Genomic DNA, 12,867 nt, shown 5'->3' on the forward strand with positions numbered 1-12,867 from the left:
GCAATGCTTCCTTGCGATTCATAGAACAACACTCAGTTCATTGAACACGGCAAAAATTTTTGTCACAAGCCTACATCGAGTTACCTAGCTATTAAAAAAAAGCGTGACCAGCTCCACTTCATCAAGGTGTTGAATAAGCGAATCTAATCCTTCTTTGTCAGGCTCAGCTACCGACCTATTGATGCGCTCCCCAGCGGTTCGCCTTTTCTACCGAGCCTCAGCTGTTTCGGAGCAGCGGAGCGCTTCCTGATTAACTTCCTGGTAAACCTAAGGTCCCTAGAGGAAACGAGTTGCGAAGTATAGCGACACCTTCTCCTTTTGTCCTCATTTATGTTCCTCGAGCGCCCCCTAGAAGGATGAAAACTCTTAAAAAAACAATTGGTTGGGCTCAGTTGATATATATGGTGAATAGATATAAACGAAATGAAATGGAAGAAAAGGAGTCGCAGGGAAACTTATCTGTACATAAACAGTACAACACAAGAGCGCGCGGGATGTATGTTACTCAACTGGCAACATTGTGTTGTTCAATATTTTACACCACTAGCCATGGCGTCTCATGCCGTACATTGTAGTCCATCCCATAGAGTTTCTCAAAATTAACTAGAGGGCACTCTGTCGCTACGATCGTTCAGCGACCTTGGGAATGATGAGTAGTACACACATTTGCTTAGTCTTCGTACTTGCGGGCATAGAGTTTCTCAAAATTAACTAGAGGGCACTCTGGCGCTGCGATCGTTCAGCGACCATGGGAATGATGGGTAGTACACACGTTTGCCTAGTCTTCGTACTTGCGGGCGGCGAATTGTACTTGCGGCTTTGTTTATTGCTGTGTTTCGGTTTTGTTTTGAAATAAAGATTGAATGCTTTTGAACTTTGTGAGCCAATTTGGAAAGTAGGTCTCAAAAATAAAATGGTGAAGCGCAACCGCTCAACATTTGCTAATACTTGTTGCGTAAGAAAACAGCTCCAAGCCACACAAACACACACGGAACCAAAACCAGGCCAGAAGTACGAAGTTTAGACAAATGTGTGTACTACCCATCATTCCCATGCTCGCTGAAGCGCCGTGCATTGCAGCTCCCGTAGACACTAGCGCCAGAGTTCTCTCTATTGTAAATTGGGAAACTCTATGGACCATCCAGTTTTAGCTAGTACAGCTCTCCGAATGTGTTTTGTTCATGCTGTGACACAGTGAACGTTCTTCTTGCTGGATTCTGTCAGAGACCACAGGGTGTGATGTTGTGAAGAGTCATTACAGGTGGCTTCTGCAAACGCAAGGAGAAACCACGGCCAGACTGGTATGAACGCTTGACTAGCAGCACTGCGATGTTGATTTTTTTAAATGTGGCCATTTGGACAGCCGTGATGCCAGGGGATTCTGGTGAGGTGCGCGCAACTTCCTGAAAAATGAGAGTTCTACTGGTAAAGTGTCCCAAAGCAGCGCGTTTTGGCTTCTTTATGCCGCGTTCTGGTCAACTATGCAAGCGTGAAATATCCCTGAAGGTGCGTCCTTTACACCCTCCAGCTACTCTGTATAGGTGCATACGCTGAAGTGTTGCATAGGTGCATACACTCAAGCGTTTTTAAAACTGCATATACTATAGATGCGCTCCTAGCATTTAATAAAAATGACAAATAAACGCGTTTTGCAGATCCGCGTCAACCTATAAGTCGACGGAGTTGCATGAAAGCGTTCGCGTGAAATGTTTCATAGCTACACTTCACGGTGTGCTTCACTTCGGATAACACAAGGTAAGCTGAAGAGAGCGAAACAATATTCTGTTGTTTTAAGACAACCCAACATTATTGAAGAAGGCAGACGTTGAATTGAACGAGCACAATGAAACGATCTTGGCTGACTTGACGCTCGCCGAAACGCTCCTCCTCGACAGTTTATGTCCTGGCTACGATTTCGTCCTTGGTCACGGCGGGAATCAGGCTGGAGCCATATGCACATGCGTACTCACTTTCCATATTTTGCATAATAATAAGCACCACTAGCTAATTGCAAGATCACCTGCAAGCAATGCACCAATTACAGACGCGGATGACAGAGAAAGGGAAGGTAAGCGAGAGAGTGAGCAGGATGGCTCGATTAGTGACGCTACCTTGAAAACTTGTTTTATTCAAGGACTTTGGGTAAACGGAGTCTCACTCTCGACATGCAAATGTCAAATTTTATAGGCTGAGACGGAAAGTATCTAAAACCTAGTGCCACAGGCATCAACGGCTGCCTACAATTGAAGCGCGACTATAGGGGAGGAGAGGGCAAATATCCAAAACCCAAAATTTGATAGAATTGTTTTTTCGAATAGTAGTAATTTTATATATGCGAAAGTTTACTTTATATTTTTACTTTATGGTTTATTTGACACTTGACTAAAAATGATCGATTGCCTCATTTTCAGTTCAAGTGCCACAAATGGCGGGGGATGGGGCTTATCCAAGCACTCTGCTATCAGGGCTGGTATTCAGCTTTTTGCCGGGTCAAAGAGGCATAGCTCACTTTGATGTTTTGGTTTCGTGCGTACCTTCCGCAGTTCAGTGATTTGGTTATGTGCTGTTTACTGGCGGTAAATTTCATAGCCGAAGTAGTTCAAACATGGATTTCATAGCCGTTCTTAAGACTGCCGACTACCTTTACCGGCGTACGGACGATGTGCTCTCACCTACGGTGACGGTGAATGCGACACGCTAAGCAACGAGAGGCTGTACTCTAGAATTGCCTAACCGATATACGCCTGCGTCATCTCTTATTGTTCGTTTTGTTAACCAGGCACGTTCAATTGTGACAAACCGTCCCTGTCGTTACACTATGCTTTGGCTTGTACCCAGTATGTGGAATTGGCCAATAAAGCGGTGGTTAAGTTAATGAGGCGTAAAGAATGGTGAGTGAAACAGCTTTGCTTGGGCCACAATAGATATAAAATTTTATAAAGAAAATGAATTAACGAGGAATCAAGGGAGTGTAAAAATTGCAGAATAATAGTGCTACCTATGAATAAAGTGAGTACAGAACTATCAACTGATGGGTATAAGCAAATGAGAATTCCAAAGTACTAGATTTTTATTCGGAATAGCCTCACAAGTAAATCTTGTTTCTCACAGAAAATTCATAACAAATCCTCAGTGTTAATGATGATGAGTGGGGTGAATCTTCGGAGGCTTTTATCTGTAAACCTTGAATCGTCCGGTGGCTCACCGCGTCTTTGCGTCCGTCCGTTCGTTTATCTGTCTGTCTGTCTGTCTGTCTGTCTGTCTGTCTGTCTGTCTGTCTGTCTGCTGTCTGTCTGTCTGTCTGTCTGTCTGTCTATCTGTCTGTCTGTCTGTCTGTCTGTCTGTCTGTCTGTCTGTCTGTCTGTCTGTCTGTCTGTCTGTCTGTCCGTCCGTCCGTCTAGTGAACACTCCAAGTACCGCCATTTCGCATCTTTTCATTATATATTAATCGTATACAAGTACCGCTATTCAGCAGATTTTCTAAGGACTAAACGAGAAGTGACCACCTACTACTACTACACACATTGAGGACGCACGACCCACGGCTTGAAATAGGTCAGCCCTATTTAGCAAACTGCTATGACTACGTTCCTGGTGCTGTGGCCCAGACAAGCAGCTCCAGCGGAAAACATATTTTCAGAATGAAGGGCAATACTTCCATTCCGCAATACATTATGTATATATTTGTTTTGATACGGCTTGTGAAACTTCAGAAAATAAACGGAAATGATTGATGTTCCAAGGCTCTTGACAATGAAACAATAAATGACCCCTGACCGAACCTGTGTAAATAAAATTAAAAGGCAGAATCTAGAATTACAATTTAAATAAACACGTTTACCATTTGCGAATTGGCCACAATTTCTTATCCCAAGGAGAAAAAAATGACCGTATTTTTACCACGTAACCTAAATTTTATGGATTCCTTAAGTAAAAAAAATTTACGAAAATGTAATGCAGTAACGAAAACGGTATCAAGTACAATGAACATTACAGAACCATCTAAGGACCACCGCGTGATAGCATCACCCATTTACTTTATAAAATTTTCCTCGTTAGCAACCGCACTCTATTGAAGCTTTTAGGGAATGACGTAGTGAAAGGATTTTCAACGAAAGACTTGAAACAAGAAACTGATATAAAGTATTTCCATACAGAGAGCGACTCATTTACTCGAATAAGTAGCTGAAAGTCTAGAGCGAAAGCTATTAATAGATCACAACACGGGTCACGCGTGGCGCCTTAATAGAGTGTAGCCGTAGTTATCCGCCCCTGTCACATTCGCATGTAATACAAAAAACGAAACTCTAATAAAAAACGTGAGGTCTGCGCGGAACGCGCAGCGCAGTCAAGACAAAAGCTGGAAGAGCGGCATCTCAAAGCCTTTTTTGATGGGTAACTGCTAACACTTTCTCGGTATTCTTTGCTATTTAAGAGGGGAAGCTCCTTGAGCCGTGGGTCACGCGTCCGTGATGTAGTAGTAGTCGTCGTATTAGGTATATATATAGCCACCTCCACGACCGTACTAGCGGAGCGGTACGCGCGCACCCTTTTCAATTGAGGAGGAAACCCGCGCAAGTAAATCATAAATAAAAATAAAGTTGTTTAGGGTGAAATAGCCTACAGAGACGAGTATCGGTGACCTAATCTTCAAGAAAGGTTGCCTTGAATCTGATGCTTACCACAAGAACTAGGAAGAGAAGGGCGCACCTTCATCACTATCTGACCAGAAAGGGCTGCCACGTTAAGCTCGCTGAGCGTAAGCATCTTGGTTTTAACAAGGTTTAGCGAGAGTACAGTCACAGCGTCATAAACCAGCGGTGGTGAAAGGTCTGCACTGGACACGAAGCGCAACTATAACAGACTGCGCGCCTGCCGGTCCTCTAGCCCGGCTACGCCACTTAAGTGTAGTTTAGTCCTTAGAATGTACGCTTGATGGCGGTACTTCTATATAATGAATATGTGATAAAAAATACGAGATGTCGGTACTTGGAATGTTCACTAGATAGAAGGATGGATGGACAGATGCACGGACGAATGGATGAATGGACAGATGCACGAGCTGATGGATGCATCGATAGACACACGGACAGACGCATAGATGGACGCACGAATGGACGCACGGATGGACGCAAGCATGAATGACCACACGGACGGAAGCGCGAACGTCCTGATGGATGCTTCGCCGCACTCATCGTCATACACTCCTTTGATATGCAGTAACGTTTTTCATCATTCTTCGGAGAAGCATGGTATCTGCTACACACTTGCTAAAACTTTTGTAGAAATTTTTCACGCAGTGGCTGACGACAATAAACAATTATGCCTGAAGTGAGTATGTGCCACAGTTGGTAGGTGATGAAAACAGGTTAGAAAAATTTGGAGCATTGAACGATTCACTCTTTACGCAATTCGAACTGTGTGACGCCTGGTTGTTCCTTTGTTGTTCTCAATAGCAATATTACTGATATTCCGAAAAATCACGAACGATAGCATAGTTAATGCTGGATTACTACACAGACATTATGATTATTTATAGTGTAGTGGGTACTCAGGTAGTGGGCTTCTAGCATTTACCCAAGAAATGTTTAGAGAAAGCTCTGAAAGGCCACTCTTCCAGCTTTAGCTGTGACGGTGCGGCGCGTTCCCCGCCGGCCTTGTGATTTCTTTAAGGACATAGTATTCAGTACAAGATGTGCGTCATACATAGAAGTGTAATCCGGAAAATTTACTGAGAATGACGATGTAAAAGTTCTTCAAAAGATGCCTACACCTACTTTTTCTTCACACATGAATGTAACAGTGACAATAACATTTGCTATTTTCAATTTAAGCAAACCCATTGTATATCTATACGGAAAAATTCTTGCATTAGTTAGGAATACGTCATGGAATTACATTTTTGTTTTTGACAATGACTTATTTCAAACGCTGCTACGTCTGTTAAAGTTAAAAGCTCTAGCAGAACTTGCACAAGCAGAGCTTGAGGCCTATGTACCCTAAACTACAGCTTTTTCAAAATGTTCTTGGTTCAAAAATAGATGTAAACACAAGGCACAAGTGAAGATGCCCAAATGTTTATATATGCTCTGAAGATGAGTATGCATAATCTGCAAGCTAAGGGGAGCATTTGGCCTTACTGATATAACACAATATTCGCAATATATTTTGGAACCCCTAAACAATTCCCAGTTGCACACGTCCTTTTTGTCTTTTTCTTCATTGCCTGCTAACTTTCATGCACGTGAGCCCTACTTAAAGAGTAATTAGCAAGATGGCACACCGTTAAAATAAGGTTAATACAATAAATACCCATGCTAGTTAGGTCATGTCCTGCTAAGATCTGCGTACTTAAGCCAAATCTTGTTAGGTCTACGACAACAAGGCCTTCAAGCGAGATCGAGCTAAATAAAGCCATGCTAAGGAACACAATGGTTATTACAAACCTGGTGATAAAAAAAGCTAATCTGGCCAAAACTTACCCTGAACAGGCTAACTAGATTTTAGATCACTTTCAATATAATTAGATGTATGTTAATTAAGGCATTGCCAATTCAGCGCAATATACCTTAGTCGTTTGAATATAAATCAATCGCAGCTCCCATATTTGCCATACTCATGTCATGGGCAATGGATTGTGAACTGCTTGTTGCCAGAAAATTTGCCAGCTAATTTGATAAACCTCCAGTATTTCTTTTAGAACATTCAAAAACTGCCTCGCATACGTTGTTGGTGCCGTGTGTGCTATTGTCACCATTTTCTTTTTACGCTGATTGGGCATTTCGCATAATTTTCTCGTTACGACCGCGTAGGGCGAGCTCGGCGAAAAGTCGTGTCCTCAAGAATCTTGCACCATCCTGCATAGCGCATGCATGTGGGAAGTGTTCATAAGCCTTCCTGCTAACAGTGGTTAGAACTCTTACATTTGGGAGGCAAGAGGAGTGAAGTATCTTCAATGAGCCGGGAATTCCGCCACTCTAATAATAAACGTTCTTAAACAAAACAGCAAGTTGGTGACTTTCAAGCACAAACATTTCAGAAGTGAAATCAAAACTTTTTTGCTACATGGCTTAAAAACGAGATTATAAATAGGAAGTATTACAAGAGAGAAAATCTGAGCATTACGGAAGGTTGGACAGCACAAAAACATTTAAGGCAGAATTCCACTACAGCATTCGTTTAAACACAATGACTTGTCTGCATGAAGCCAGCAGCACTGTCCTGCGGCGACGCTCTGAGATTTTCTACCCTGCGAAAGTCGAGTGCTCATGCCACAACGTCAACTGCGGGGATAATTTTTGTTGAAAATTACTTCCATTAATTTAAAGCATATCAAGGTTTGACAACAATTTCAGTTGTGGCGCTTTCGCTGAGACCTGAAAATGGGTCGCATCACTCACGTAAATATTTATCAGGGCCTCAATAATGGTTCTCACACAAATGAGACCACGCAGGCTTCTTTTTTGTGCAAGATAGTTTTGTGCCCGTATTACTTGAAAGCGTCAAATGTTTTCAAACATATCACACTTGATATAAGCTTGCTGTTGGAAAAATACGTTAACGATCTCCTAAGCTAATGTTTCTACATATGGATACAATGACTCTGTGAATGGGGAACTGAACATGGTACTATTGTTAGCTGAGTGAAACAGTATAATAGCGGGTGATTAGTCAGAATGACACTATATGACATCGTCATATTATTTGTACGGTCGAGCAAAACCTCTATGGAAATTTCGCACTTCAAAAAAGATATGCGCCTGTAAAAATAGTTTTCGGCCAATTCACCACGGGAAAAGGGCACTTAGGCCTACGAAGCCCGGACCTGCTACTTATATCGCGGGCTGCCCAAATGGCCCCTGACGCAGCAGTTAGCCTATGTCTGGCCATTTTCAGGTGATACATATCCTATTAGCTGCCTTAGAGTGGCTTAGGTTCCTCTCAGATCTCTTGTCTACGATGTTCACCATATCCGTATCTGTATAATTAGGTGCATTCTAGTTGTGGTTGCTTCACTGAGCGCCTAATCGTAAAAAAAAAAAATGTCGAACACTGCCGATGCCACGTCGCAGGCAGCACGCATTTTGTGTTTATTTGAAGTGTTTTACCTGGTGTTTCCAAGTATTTTAGCAATTTCATTTCAAAAATGTTTCAAAGGGGTGTATTTCTACGAATCTCATTTTTGCACATTTCCTACAGCCAGCATGTTCGGGACTGCAGCGTGTTTGACGTGACAGACTTTCTAGTACATACCTTTCTATAGGTTATGCCAACTTTGTTTACTGTGAGACCCTAAAGTATGGCGACAAAAGGCGAATGTCTTTGTCACATTTTCGCCACAACCATAGATATTTCCTGTAGCTGACGCACAAAACGGCAACCAATTATCAGGGAAGGAGCCTGAGTAGAGTCGAGAAAACAATAATAGGGCTCGTGTGTAAGTTTATCTCAGGCATTCAGCATGAAAAATAATTATTATTCGACCATGTCAAAGCACCTGACAAACGTCATGACAAAAAAAAAATCTAGCCACATCCATGAAATAAATGACGACAATTGGGAAAAGCTCATGAGGCAGAAATCATCATTAAACCCTAACTCTACCGCAAAAAGTCAGCTTTTCGCATCATTAGAGAGACGTAGGTAACCCTTCTGTGAAAAGATAGCTTTTTTCATCATTAGACAGATGTAGGTCTGTGCGTATATTATACAAATCAACTTCTAATAAATGCGAAGCTTTTTAGCGAACTTCGGCGAGTTCGACTCTACTAATCTATCTATCTATCTATCTATCTATCTATCTATCTATCTATCTATCTATCTATCTATCTATCTATCTATCTATCTATCTATCTATCTATCTGTTTACCTATCTATCTATCTATCTCTATCTATCTATCTATCTATCTATCTATCTATCTATCTATCTATCTGTCTACCTAACTTTTTATCTATCTATCTATCTATCTATCTATCTATCTATCTATCTATCTATCTATCTATCTATCTTGCTGCCTACGACTTTTAACTCTCCGGGTCGTTTGGGCAATGAGATCTATACCAAAATTGGTATGACCTAACATGACTGTATACCGAGCTTAGGAAACTGGACAGAACATAAAAATCATGGCATGTATGTCATGAATGTCATATTTTACATGTCGTGGTCTTGTTGCTGCTGTGGTGGTTCCATTTACATGATATATCGCAAAACTAGTATGGTATGACATGACTGCATGGTGAACCTAAATGGCAGGCACTCACGTGGAAATGATCACACGTGCGTCATGTAAAAACATGGCTACATGCCATGCTCCCGATGCGCTCGCGGTTCTTTGGCTAGTTTCCACATACACCAAAGTTAGTAATACGTGACGGTAATGAATGGTGAAGGTAAATGACTTGCACAAACATGATAATCATGACATGCGTGTCATGTGAGTGCATGACTTCAGGCCATGCTCATGATGCGCTCTAGACCGTTTGGCTAACTTCACATAAACCCAATATGATATTACGTGACGTGAACGGACGGAAATTACACGTTTAAACGTGATAATCATGACATGCGTGTCACGTAAAACATGACTACATACTATGCTCACAGCGTGCTCATGTCCCTCTCGCTCACTTCACATATACACAATTTTGTATTACGTAACTTTTATGTACGACTGGGACAAATTCCACGTGCCAACATGATGATCAAGAAATGGAAGTCATGTATGGTTTAATTCACCTGCACTTCGTGACATTGTGCTGATTTGAATGTGACAATTCAACGTTCCTCATTCGTGCTTTGCATATCATCGATTCCCACTGTACATGAGATCTACCACTTCGTTTTTGTCCTTGTTTATTTGTTGTTTCAGTTTTTTTATTGTTTGTTTTGTTGTGTTGTCATGGTAGCGGAATCGCGCGTTCCCTTCATTATTACGCATTTATGGGTGGCGAAATGAATTGAGAGAGGTTCTTGTGCTGGCTGCAGTGGTAAGTTTGCAAATACGAACTCCGTATTCACAAACGCTCTTCGACTCGACTTTCTCCCTTCACTTGACAGAGTTGAGCACTGCGCCGCTGTTCGGCTGAAAATAGCGCAGTGCTACTCAAGAATTGCAGCAGATCATTGCTTATATGCAGTGACTTGTCGTGACTAGAGACGGCGCTTTCATCGGCTTTCTCAAGTGAAGGTGGAGCGTTGAGTGAAGGGACGTTCTAGAATACGGGGGTAAGTCCATGCACGTCCCTCGGATCGTGGTTGGTTGCTTATAGATACACCTGACTGCGTATTTGGAAAGCCTGTGCTGCTCAATTCAGCCTTATGCAATGAGCTCCATGGGTCCATGTGTTATTCCTTTTGTGCGTCCATTCGTCCGAGCGTACTTTGGTGAATCCGTCCGTGCGCCTATCCTTGCGTCCATCTATGCATTCGTATGTCCGTGTGTCCCTGTTTCCATCCATCCATCTGTAGTTCCCTGTATATGTGCGTCCGGCTGTGTGTTCGTCCATGCCTCCATTTATACGTACGCCCATGTGTTTGTCCATCCGTCCGTACGTCCCTTACTCAGACTAGTGCCACCTGCTGAGGGAGTCATACAACTAGGTGTAGTTAAGAAGCAGTCCTAAAAGATATGCATGGACAGACCCGCAGATTTAGGAGCTTCGCCCTTAAAAATTACACAATCTAAAGGCAAGCTTGTGTAGATGCCAAGCACTGGGCGCTTACTGTTACACTAGCGTCAGCGTTCACGCAGGCACTCCTCTTGGCGTTGCGTAGAAGTTAACCTGGATAGACGGTAAGCGCACAGTGATGGACCGGTGTTTCCCGTTCGAACATGCCAATTGCTGTCAAAGGCCAATGAGAAACAGAAGGCTCGAAATAGACTTACGAGACTTGTAGTTGCTAATTTTTATTCATCAACAATGCACAGGAAAAATCTCCCACCGGCACGACTTTAAAGGTCAAGATCCAGCGCCTACATATACGAGTTGACCAGTAAAAGGTTCTGCAGCGTGAGCAGCTGGTATTATAAACGCGAAGCATTTTTGGCGAACTTCGGGGACTTCGAGCGTATCTATCTATCTATCTATCTATCTATCTATCTATCTATCTATCTATCTATCTATCTATCTATCTATCTATCTATCTATCTATCTATCTATCTAGCTGCCTATGACTTCTAGCTCCCTTGACTGTTTGAATAACGGTATCAATACCAAACTTAGTATGATATGGCATGACTATATGACAAACATAACTAACTTGTCATAACATAAAAATCTTGACATGTATGTCATGAATGTCATGATTTACACAGCATGGTCCTGAAGCTCTTGCAGTGATTTTGTTCACATGGCATGTTGCAAAACTAGTACGGTATAATATGACTACACGGCGAACACTAGCCACACAATCTAACATAAAAATCATGACATGCGTGTCATGTTACAACATGAATGCATGCCGCTCCCATGATGCACTCATGGACGTTTCACTAGCTTCACCTATACCAAATTTGCTATTACGGGACGTGAATAAATAACGAAAGTAAGATACTAGTGCAAACATGATAATCATGAGATGCGTGTAATGTAAAAACATGACTACATGCTACGCTCATAATGCGTTCATGAATTTGGAGGTTGCCACGCGCATGAATTTGGAAGTTGCCGAGAACCCCTCTGAATGCTTGTTGTTAGCAAATGGCTGAGGTTTAATGATAGCATACTGGTTGATCAGCATGTGTTCTTCGTCATAAAATATTCACCAGAAAAATAAAGCATGGTTTTGCTTGAGGAGCAATGCGAAAAATATAGCAGAGCTGATTGGCACCTTTGTAGTCTTGGCTTCTGGGGTCTTCCTAACGTTTCAAGTTTTTTTCTTTTTTCCTAAATTTATTCACCTTTTCTTCCTTTTTCATCCGCCCTCTAATTTCAATCTGTACTTATTTTTCTCGCTGTCATTTTTTCTTCGCTTTGCTTCACTCTTCTCTTCCTCCTCACGATCACTACTCCCTTCTTTACACTCACTTTTCGTTAAAACGCCTTTGCTATGCTGTACTATATACATTGCTACTTAAACCTCGACCAGCATGCCAGCAAGCCGAGAGGTTATTATTCTTGCCTTGGGATCTAACATAGTAGATTAGAATACCACATTTAGCTGAGTCTTTTTTATTTTTATCTACATCTCTTTTTCTTTCCCTCAGCACGCTAATTTTCTCACACAAAGGAGTTGTTACAGGCCTAATAGGAAAAACCGCTGTAAATGTTCCGAGAGTGAAGCAGATGAGAACGCAAAGAGTGGGAAAAAGAAGAAGAAAAAGTGGATCTGTTCGGTCGCTGTTTTTGTGCACTGTTCAATTTCTGCTCTTTTCTTGGACTATTACGCTGACAACCATTTCTTCGCGGTGTGCCAACAAGACGTCGGGTGAAGACTTCGAGGGCTCGGCGCCCTACAGGTACGAGGTTCCTTTATCAAAGACTTGGCTAGTACGCGACCACTACGGTGGTTGGTAGCCATCGCCACGAGCCTTATGCTCGTCCAAATGCGTTAAAACACATGAGTGATACTGCAGGACACAATGAAAAGCCTGGGGGCTTACAGGTGCGCCCAAGCATCATAAAGTCTGCCCGTTTGCTCATTCACAACCACGAAATGGCTAGAGCTAGCACAGCAGCAATGGAAGACGATGAAGCTGAGAGCAAGAAGCTTCGCTTAGAAGAGGATCCTTCCGACGATAAAACGTCAACGTATTACCTAAGTGATGAAGAAGACATGGGCGAAGAAGAACCATTTACGTTGGTTACTTATAAAAAGAAACGAGCAGAGGGTATCCCAGTCGTCTTTCGTCCAACAGCTGAAGG

General features: G+C 42.3%; 1 long non-coding RNA gene across 2 annotated transcripts in view; it reads right to left on the reverse strand.

Annotated features, from left to right (window-relative positions):
• LOC142768710 (uncharacterized) overlaps nucleotides 1–12,867 on the reverse strand; it is a 56,741-nt gene that overhangs the window by 3,906 nt on the left and 39,968 nt on the right. The gene's annotated exons all lie outside the window — the stretch shown is intronic.

The sequence above is a fragment of the Rhipicephalus microplus genome, chromosome 8 (genome assembly GCF_043290135.1).
Source record: "Rhipicephalus microplus isolate Deutch F79 chromosome 8, USDA_Rmic, whole genome shotgun sequence".
Lineage (NCBI taxonomy): Eukaryota > Metazoa > Arthropoda > Arachnida > Ixodida > Ixodidae > Rhipicephalus > Rhipicephalus microplus.